At 42.6% G+C, this 11,205-nt stretch overlaps 1 pseudogene; it reads right to left on the reverse strand.

The window, feature by feature from the left end:
• Window positions 1-1,847: 1,847 nt before the first annotated feature.
• LOC133243548 (MYND-type zinc finger-containing chromatin reader ZMYND8-like) lies at window positions 1,848-5,862 on the reverse strand (annotated as a pseudogene).
• Window positions 5,863-11,205: the final 5,343 nt, after the last annotated feature.

An 11,205-nucleotide genomic window follows, 5' to 3' on the forward strand; every position in this document is an offset into this window, starting at 1 on the left:
CTGAAATTAGCCATGGTATTAAAAACTGGTTAAGATGAAAATTATATAAAGGATCAGAAGGTCACTTATTATTAAACGTTACAAAAGACTCTTATTGATCGGGGACCCTGCAGAACCCCTAAACTTAAAGAATTTAAAGTGTCTTCCCCATGGGTATATAATGAAAAGACAATTAGTACTTATGGTAGTCAACCCCTCATATGACATGGGGGTAGGATTAGCTCCCCCTTTGCCTCGTCGAGATCATTATCCTATTCATGATAAATTATAGAAAATACTCATGACATTAAAAAAAACTAATTTCTTAAAAAGGACGATATACTGAATATATTTTAAATGACCCAAAAACTACCTTTACTTTTACAAAAAAACCTCTACCCACACTATTCAGACTTACATAAAAATTCCTTTTGTTTTTATGATCAGACTAGCAAAATATGATCCCAATTTGGGATTAGTAAAATGTATTAACTGTTCATTTTATACATGTATAAATAATATCATTCCTTTTGATAAAAGTTGACAGAATATTTACATTTTTTTTCATTTTTCCAAAACAGTTTAATTAAAAAAAGGTGAAGAATCTGAAAAAATTAAGGGGTGGGGGAACAGCATACCACGACTGGCTCAGTCACAAAGAAACATCATCATCTAAAAAGATATTTAAGTTTAATACAAATTTTATACAAAGAAAATGTGAAAAAATACTTCCATATGCTGAAAGCAATTATGCTTCACAAATAAGGCCAGCTAGGCTAGTTTTTTGTTTTTTTTTTAAACTGCAATCTACAAATGTTCTTTCCTGTTTTCTTCTAGGACTCTCTTTTTTATTTCTTTTCTAATATGGGTAACTGGCTGGAAACTGTACAGTTCGCATCCTCTTATCAACAATGAAGAGAAAAGAAATGAGACTAAAATGTACAACAGAATGTACTGGAATGATATCATACAATTAATTTTTCTCATATACATACATCACCTTTTTGCTTTGTTCAATGCTTCTTGTTTTACACAACGTAGTGTAACAGCACAGCAGTGTCCTGCTTCCCTTCAAACTGTCTTTGTTTCATGCTGGCATAAAAATGTAAAATTTCATCATATAAATATTACATACATGCTTCATCTCAGACTCAAATGTCCTCTCCGCGTGCGTCTCGCCTTTGACTTCTCACTTCGTGAAGCATGGCCATCTCTTACCAAGCAGGTGTGAGTGTCTTTAAAGGAACCACAAAGCAAAGAAAAACTCTCTGTTTCAGAGCTTCTGACTCCAACGCTTTCTATGGTCCTCTCTTCTGCAAACTGAGCTGAGCGGGGCTTATTTCTAGTTAATCTGTAAACAAGGATGTGTTTTTGTTTGTTTGTTTTTTTCCTCTTCTTTTTTCCCTTTTATAGGAGTACAGTCATCATGGAAATCACATAAAATTAATGAGCTCCTCCGTGTGTCCTTCTGGTCCAGAGAGCTTGCCTTTTGTAATATGATGACGTAGTATTTGAAAGGGGCCAATGGGTGCATGTGATGTGTCCACAGGAGCACCGAATTCTGGGGAAATTCCTGATCCCAATATGCTGTGTACAGACATACAAATGGAAACAGCTCATGGGGCATCAGAGGAGGAGAAGCTGTGCGCCCCAAAGCGAGGCCCCTGCCCTCTCCACACCCCTGTAAAAGATGGGCTGGATGACCATCCTTTCTCCAGCATCCAAACATTCTTTTTGTTGTTGGGTGTGTTTTCTGTTTTTTATTATTTTTGTTTTTTTTTTTTTCTCTCTTTTTTTATAAGTTAAAGTTAATACAAATATAAAAAGGGGAAGTACTCTAGGCTCGATGACATCCACAAATTGTACACTATTTACATCTAAAGCAAAGGTTTCACGTGGGTAGAACAGTCCTCAGTCAAGGCTATTTTGGGAAGTGACGTAGTGTGGGCGGCCCTCCGTGCCGGGTGCAGAGGCCGAGTCTGAATGGCTGGCATTCTCCAGGCTGAGGGTGGCGGTCTTCCAGTCTCACGTTTCTTTGAGGTTTCCGGTTTCCCTGGTGTCTGGGTTGTTTTTCTCCATGGGGCGGGCGGCCTGTGTCCCAGCATGTCCCTAGTCCCAGAAGGTATATCCAGGCGGGACTCTTTCGGGATGAGGCTCTTCGAACTGGTACCGGCGTTGTGCTCAGAGCAGGCCGACCCTCGCTTCTCCTCACTGCCGCTCCAGCAACTGAATTTACTGCTCCAGGAATGGTACTTCTGGGCTGGGTAGTTGGGGTCCGGCTGGTGGTCTGTGGTGGTTGGGGCAGAGGCAGATTGTTTGTTGCACCTGTTGCTAACAGAGCCTTGGTTGGAGCCTAAGAGAATGGAGGAGGGGGTCTCCCTGGAGCCAGAGAGGTCGAAGGTCGAGCCACTGTCCTTGCTTTTCTCAGCTGGCGTCTCCTTCTCTTTCAAGGCGCTGCTTTCCAGGGGAGCTGCCTGAGTACTGGAGGAGGCACCCTGGGATTACTTAGTGTTTCTGTGTTCACCTCAGGGTCTGCTTCCTGCTGAGGGGCGGTAGCTGGCTGAGTGCAAGATTTCATGTGCTCGAGCCAGTGGGCCTGCTGGCAGGGGTAGTCACAGTAGCTGGTGTTCCAGCAGCAGTAGAAGATGGCCTCCTTCTTGCAGTTGGCACACCACTGCTTCTTCTTGGTCTCATCCACCACCTGCTGCTTCTCCAGTTCCAGTTGCTTCTTCACCTCGGCAATGAGCCGGTCCCGCTCCTGCTCTAGGCTCTGCCACATCTCTGCCATGTTCAGTTCCAAGTAGTGTTTCATTTCGAGAGCTCCTGCTGGTGCAGCCACTGGAATTTCTCTATCTCAGTCCTCAGCCTGCGGATCTCAGCTATTGTGCTTCCAGTAGTGTTCTCAGAAAGATCGTTATATATTTCCATCATCGTGCCTTTTATTGCATCCATCATTTTGCTAGTGTACTTGGCGATGTCTGCAGCGACATCAGCTGAAGCGGTAGTGATGGGCAGGTCTGTGCTGACCGAAGATGCTAGGGTGCTTGTGGTCCCTGAGCTGGTGACCAGAGGCGATGACTGGGTGCTGGTCACCAGGGTGATGGTGGAGGTGGATGGGCTCTGCGTGATCTCTTTCTGCTAGACAGTTGATGAGTTCCACACGACCTGCTGCATGGCCGGAGCAGTCTCCTTCAGTAAAAGCGGCCTCTGCTTTTTCACCAGGCTTCCCATGGTGGTGGCGGCGGGGGCCGTGACCGTGGACGTGGTGCTGGTGGTGGCCATGATCCCAGCCGTGGGAGTTTGGAAGGATGAGCAGGTGAGGACCAGCGTTTTGGGGGGAGACTGGCTGCCCGCTGTCATGGATCTCCCTGCTTGGGAGATGGTTCTTTGGGTTCCCTCTTATTTTTTTGATCCTCCCGCCCAGAATGGTCTTCTCCTAAATCTATGACAAGTTCGCTCTCTGAATCGGAGTCCAGGCCCAAATGCACCGTTGGGGAACCCGTCTCATCTTTTCCCTTCAGCTTATCCTTTGTGGGATGAGGCGAGGGTTTTGCTTTGTCTGAAAAGTCCTTCTCAGGCTGGGGCTAGTCTTCTCCTTGACTGAGCTTGGGTCCGCTTTCTCGCTGGCTGGTGATGTGCTGACTTTGAGCTCCTCTTTCATCTCCACTGGGTTCGGCAATTTGAGCTTTTTTTTTTTTTTTTTTTTTTTACAGCAGATGGCTCTTTGTCCATCCGAGCCCCCTCTTTGTCTTTGGCATCTTCTGGCTCGTTCTTGGACCTCTGTTCCTCATCACTGATAAAGTCACTACTGCTACTATCTGACTTCTCAGAATCCTCCTAATCGCTGTGCTCTACAGCCTATAAACATCTTCTGAGATTTCATTTATGCCTAATTGTGCTTTGCAACTCTGTATTGTCTCGTTGAGATTTAGGTGGAATCTGCCGCGAATCTGTCGTTTGGGGGAGATGAGAGGAACAGGAGCAGACTGCTGCTGGACAGACTCACTCAGTTCCTTCAGGTCCATCTCGGCCTTGCTTCGATTCAGGTTAAGATTCAGGATGCTTCCCGTGGTGGATGTCTTGTCCGTTTTCATGGTGACTGGCGATACTTGGCCAGAGAATGGTTTGGGGCTGCCGGATAAACTCCCCGCTTGTCTTGTCTTGGTGGAGGCTGGTGAAGCTGTGCTCTTGTCCAGGAAGTTCACTGGCACTGAAGTGGCTGGACGTGGCCTTCGCGTCCTGCTCCACGTCGGAGCCCGTCTGCATGGAGGAGTTTGTACTCATGGGGGAGTGTGGCATGTCGGACAAGGAGATCCTGCGGCCTGCGCCCCCGCTCAGCGTCAGCTTGCTCATCAGGATCTTGGGCGACGCTGTCATGTCAAACCTGAGCTTGACCTTCTCCTATTTGTCCATCTTGGCGGCACCTGCGCTGGGGTAGGAGGGGTCAAGCAGCATTCGGTACTGGCTCTTGGGTGTGTAGGGTGTCCTGAATGGAGAGTAATTAAAAACCCCGAACTTCTGGCAGATGTTCTCCACATAAATCTCCATCTCTTGCATTGCACTGTTGAAGATGCTTTTAGTCTTTTTCACAGAAAAAGGAATTTCTTTAGACATGAGGTAACAATTATTTATTGGAACCTAGGCTCTAACATGTTGTCCAGAGAAACGGGCATCCACCTGCCCATCTTTATCCCTCAGAGCTTTTGCAGGCCAGAATGGAAACCCCTTCAGTTTTGCCCAAACCAAAGGATGCGGATTGCTACAAGGCTCACAAAACCAGTTATCTCGTTTTTGGCAGGCAGCTAGATAACACTCTGGACAAACTTCAATTTCATTCATCTCATGCTCACAGATTTTGATGACTACTTTTGCAATTTGTGTCATTTTGTGATTTCCCCCATTATAAATGATGCAGTTGTGCAAAATCCATTTTGCATCAGCCAGGAAGGCTTCTGTGCAGCCATACATTTTCTTTTTAGCATTCTTTTCCAATGTACAAAGGTCCATGGGGTGGAAGATATATTCTACATAGTCAGGATGTTGCTCCAATGGGACAGGCTTCTGAAATGCATCTGCCCCTGGCTGTTTCATTTTCTGAATGGTGAACTTGAGCAGGTATGATAACTCTTCGATGATGAGCATCGCCATGGCTTTACTCTGAGTCTCGATGCATTCTGCTACTGTGATCTTCTCACATTCAGGACAAAATCAGTCCCCCTCTGGTTCTGATGTCAGTCTCAGACACTTAGCGTGATAAACCCCGGGACAGAGCTCACAGCAAAGGACTTGGCCTTCCCAGTGACAAACCCAGCAGTAGAAATCATTTCATCTGTCCTGCGGTACAACATCAACAGGGTCTGTGGTGAGTGGCTGCTTCATATAGTAAAATGGACCATGTCTTAGTTCTGGCTGCTCCTTATTATTATTTTTCAGTAAGCCGGGTTTCTTTTTCTTTTTAATGAGACTTGTGGATGTGTCCTGTGGCGAGTGGCCATTGGAGGAATGAGGAGGGCTGGGGAACTTTCTTTTCTGGGCTGTTCTCTCTGTGAAGCCCGGATCTTTGGAGCAGGTAGAATTATCCATGCCCTCTACCACCTCCTGTTCTGTTTTTATTTCCTCTTCAGCCAAGATTAAATCACAAAGTAGAAAAATATGCCTAGGCTAGAAGCAAAAGGCCTGGCTTCAAAACATTCAAACCACCAGCATTTAGCCCAGGAATTAAGATTGGGTTCTCCACACTCCCAGCCCCTGGGATGTTTCTTTTCTGCAGCAGGCATGGCTTAGAGAAAGCATTCAGCACTCTTCTAAGCTGTGACTAATTATCTTCCCCCCACCCCCCATATTTACATTCTTAAAACCAAAACTGACATATGGGTTCCAGTTGATTTACAATGACCTTGACAAGAAAGCCCTACATTATATATTAGTAAAAAAAATATTAAAAAATCTTAAACGTGTTAAACGTTTTCTGAGATTACTAATTGCTGCCATCTTAGACATTATTGCAATTACCACTATGGCAGTCGTAGCTGAAATGGCTCTTCATAAATCTGAACAAACAGTTCATTTTGTACAAAAATGGCATAAAGATGCCAATGTCCTTTGAACCACTCAACAAAAAATTGATGAAAAATTGGCCTCCCAAGTGGCCGACCTTCAACAATCTGTAAAAGATCAATTAGTCAGTTTACAAAAACAAGTGAGACTAAGATGCGATTAGAACTATACTTCCTTTTGTATAATGGCTTTCAAATACAATAAGACACAATTTAATTGAGATAAAGTTAATCAACACCTATTAAAGTAATATTTCTGTAGATATTCAAGATCTACAACAATATATATTAAAAGCTTTTAATAAACATCTTGATGTGATTTCTGAATCAGATTTTCTTGATACTGTTACTGATAATCTTTCTTCTCTTAATCCTTTAAAACAGATCAAGACATTTAGATACAAAATTGCTCTAGTTATGCGAGTACTATTAATTATGCGTCTGTGTTTCTATATAGTCTAGAAAAAAATGATCAAGAGGCAACAAAGCCAACAACAACTAACATTCCTCACCATTTCTCATCACTTACAAAATCAAAAAGGGGGAGATGTAAGAGACAGGAAGAATAAAAGAAAAGCAGGCCCTGGCAAGGGCCACAAAAGAAATTTATAATTATTGATAAACTGGATGCTATAAGGTATGAGACTCTTGAAACAAGACTGGAGGGAACAGTTCGTAATCTTGAAAACAAGATATGATCCTGGGGTCGGAAAACCAACCCCAGACTGTTTCTCAACTGGCGTCTCAGAGTCACATGTTTTACGTATCTGGTGGAAAATCTATACATAAGAATATTAGTCTTAGTTACTAATTTGTTATTGATTACTGTTTCCTAATTACTTAATGGTTAATGATCATTTTGTTCTTTGCCCCTGAAGGCCACATGAGTTATAGTTTTACTCCCTGCATATTCTTTCATTCACGGCTGAAAGTATAATAAAGCTGGCTTGGATTCAGTTTCAGCACCTTCGCCTGGAGGTGTGTTGGTCCCCTGATCCTCACTTTTCTCTGAATTCTTGCATCTCGTTTCTCATTCTCTCACCGTATAGTGCTTTCGAAAACCCTGCTTGTCCAGCTGGTTTCGACACAACACGGATCAGGGAACACAGGTTGAGAATGCTAGTAGATCAGCCTTAAAGTTCCCAGTTCATGTTATAAAAACAGCATAGTCCTTGCTTTTGAAAGTTTTCTGAGTGCAGTCAATCCAGTTTTCTTGTTTGTCCATGCCACCAGCATGGGATGACTGTGATTAGGAGCAGGAAGATGTCCAGAGGGGTATGTATGATCATGCCCTGCATCTCCTGACAGGTCTCTCAGGAGGGTTAAGGGGGAGGTGCTCAGAGCTGCCTAGCTGGGGATGGCAGACCCAGCAGTCAGTTAGAATGAAGGTGCCTGCTAGAGTTTGAGAGAACTGTACCAGGATGTTTTCTGTGGGGAGGAAGTCTCCAGAGGCACTTTTTAACTACAGGGCTCATCAATGCCCCTCCCTCTGTGCAATCTTGGGTGCTGGGTTGTTACTCTTCCTCCACCTCTGCAATACCTGAGTGCTGCTTTCTGATGACTTGCCCCTTTTTCTGCTCATTCCCTACTCTCACCCAAACTTTTCATCTAGGAAGATCAGGTGTAAGAGGCATGGGACATGTGTATAAAACCAGAATTAAGTTTGAACCATGTAGATCCCATTTTTGCCTGGCTGCCACCATGGCTATACCAGCCAGGCTGGTCTGGGAAAAGAAATGTGTATCATGCTGGGGAATGGTCAGGACAGAACCAACAGTTTCAAAAGAGGCCTGTATAATCCCCCATCCCTTTAGTCCTGATTTAATGACCAAATTGCCTTACTCTGAAGTAGGGCTTCTCAGTCTCAACACTGTTGATGTTAGGGGCCAGATCATTCATGGTTGTAAGAGGCTTTCCCTTGCATTGGCACAATATTTAGCAGTATTCCTGACATCTACACACTAGAGGCCAGCAGAACACCTTCAGCTGTGGCAAGCAAAAACTAACCAGAAGAAGCTAAATATTCCTCAGGGGGGCAAAATCACCCTTGACTGTGAATCTCTAGCCCAAATATGTGTATAACTTGATTCAAGGGCTTCTCTTTGTGGATGTTGAGTCCACATCCAGTAGGGTGAGTCACCTTCTCTTTTTCCCTCTCCCTGAAGAGCCCAGTACATACAAGTGAAGTGAAGTGAAGTCGCTCAGTCATGTCTGACTCTTTGCGACCCCATGGACTGTAGCTTGTTAAGCTCCTCCGTCCATGGGATTTTCCAGGCAAGAGTGCTGGAGTGGATTGCCATTTCCTTCTCCAGGGGATCTTTCCAACCCAGGAATCAAACCCAGGTCTCCTGCATTGCAGGCAGACGCTTTACCGTCTGAGCCACCAGGGAAGCCAGTACATACAAGGGTCAGGTGCATAACACACTTTCATAGAAAGAGAATGGACTTTACTTGGAAATACAGAGATCCCAGTTCTGCTTTTCATTACAAGTGTAATCACAGCATCTTATTTGACACCTCTAATCTCAGGTTTTCTTATCTGTAATTATGGCTAACTACCCTGTTATGGCTGAATTGTGCACCCCCACCCCCAAATTCGTATGTTGAAATTCTAACTTCTGATATCCCATATGGGACTGCATTTGGAGATTTGGTCTTAGAGATTATTAAGTTAAAATGTGGTCATTAGGGTGAACCCAAGTCCAGCATAACTGGTATCTTTAAAAGAAAGAAATCTGGACACAGGCATACATACAGAGGGAAAACCACGTGAAGACACAGGAAAAGATGGCCATCCATAATACAAGCCAAGGAGATAGGCCTCAGAAAAAAACCAACTCTGCTGTCACTTGGTCTAAGACTTTGAGCTTTCAGAACTGAGAAAACAAACTTCTGTGGTTTAAGTCATTCAGTCTGTGGTACTTTATAATGGCAGCCTCAGCAAGCTAATACAAATATCTAATAGAAAGAAGTTTTGCGAAAATGAAAGAATGCATATCTTACGAACATCACAGTTACAATAAAGAGTTTGAAAATGACATGTGACAATAGCTGTTTTTTATTGAGTATGTATTATATGTCAAGCACATTTTCTTAGGCAATTTACCTAGATTATTTCTAATTTTACAGTAAACCTATAGGGTTGATGTGATATTGTGAGACTCCACTTTGTAGAGAGGCAGAATGGCTGAGTGAACTAAAGGGCTCCAGCCACTGCGCTCTGCAGCCATTGGCTCTTTTTCTCCTAGGTTATGCTTGGTAGGGACTGCTGCCAGCCAGTGGTGGGTACAGGACGAGTACTAAGCAGGCTTGCTCCTGGAAAAAGAGAAACTCCTCTGATCAGAGACTTTGACTTGAAGACTTTCTGAAGGCCTTCCTAAACATTCTTTAAACTGCTTGGTGATCTAGGATGCTGCCATCATCCTGTCTCTCCTTCTCTTGATGTCAGAGTGTGTTATGATCTGACAGCTCTGTGTTATGATCTGACAGCTCTCCTAACATCCTCTAACTTGCTCTCCATTGCCTCTCATTAACTTGTCCCCTAAAGAGATCCTTACATACTAAAGCCTTTGATGCTAACGACTTCTTGGAATGGACTGACATAGTATGTATTTTGACTCTATTTTACAGGGAGAACAGGCACACACAAGTGTGTTCCCAGAGTTGCATAATTAGTACTAGTGCAAGGGTATTCAGATATGATTATCTAACTCCATAGACTGATTCTTTTACATATTATAATGTATCTTGAAATACATGGTGAAAGTACTTTAAACATTAAAACCATTATATGCACCTACCATGTAAAATATGTTTATTAATAATAAAGTAGAAATCTGAGATCAATGTCTCAAGTCTTTGAACAATCTATGCACATAAATAGTAACAATGCCCCTATTTTTGCTTTACCCACCCTTCAAAAGGTCATGCCAAGCTAACACTGCTTGAATTCTCCTCCACGAAACACAGCACTGTGCAAACCACTGTCATCACACTCACCACAGGAGTTGCTAAAGAGGTGACTAGTGGAATTTTCCCTCTTGCCTCGGAAGTCAATAGCTAAATTTCACTGTGTGCTAAGTTCCAGGCTACTTAATTCTTGATTTGGGTGGTGGGACACTTTGACATTAACAGTGGAGGTCCATATCACCTCTTCACCTCATGCATTCACCCACTCTAGAATTTAGTTGCTAATCTAAGAAAACTGGTGGACATACGGACACACTTGATGTACTGAGATTAAATTTCAGCCCCAATGAAAAATAGAGGCTGGAAATAGAAATTATGTCCAATCATATACAACTTGAAATTTAATACCTTTTATATTTCAGAGTGTAAACCAAGTTTCCTAACCACTAGACTTGCATAAACCCATGTTCCTTTCTATCTTTCTATTGGATTGTTTTCGTGTTTGTTTTTCTTTTATTGCTTTGCAAGGTATTTTTTCAGTTCTAATCTGGTAATTAGTTACCTTTAAATTGTAACATGCACAGTTTATTTTACAAAGACTAGATTTAATCAATCTATCCTTCCCTGGGATAATTAAAGGAAATTGGTTTATATGTATCATCTCTCCATAGTATTGCACATGATTGCTGTTATACTGTATTTGACACTTTTGGCTGTTTTTACTAGAAAGATTTTCATCTCCAAACTGTTAGAATCAGAAGCAAACCAAATTTGAGATAGATTATTTCTTGCTCTCCCAGCAATGACTAAACAATTATGGAGGTACTATTTGGAGAACTCTGCAGAAAACTACTTCGATTGGAGAGTTACTAGGGCAACGCTTTAGGGAAAGAGGACATATGAATGGGCTGAAGAGCCTGATAAGCTACTGAATAATATTGCATTGTTTTTGCTGTACACATTAGGTACCTGAATAATCTAAGATCTATCGTTCCTGCAGTTTGCTCAGGAGCTCATCCTTATCAATTTGATGAACATGAATTTGGTGTTCAGTGGATTTTATATGACCATATTACAGGCAGATTCTTTACCATCAAAGCCACCAGGAAAGCCCCAATATACTCATAACAAATTCATATTATAGTTATGTGTGTATGTACATGTATACTTTCTATGTAACATTAATAGATATTTACTCTTTGTCTTTTCCATTCTTCCTCCATTTCCTTGAGAATTATTTTATAGGAAATTCAACTGCCAA

The sequence above is a fragment of the Bos javanicus genome, chromosome X (genome assembly GCF_032452875.1).
Source record: "Bos javanicus breed banteng chromosome X, ARS-OSU_banteng_1.0, whole genome shotgun sequence".
Taxonomy (NCBI): domain Eukaryota; kingdom Metazoa; phylum Chordata; class Mammalia; order Artiodactyla; family Bovidae; genus Bos; species Bos javanicus.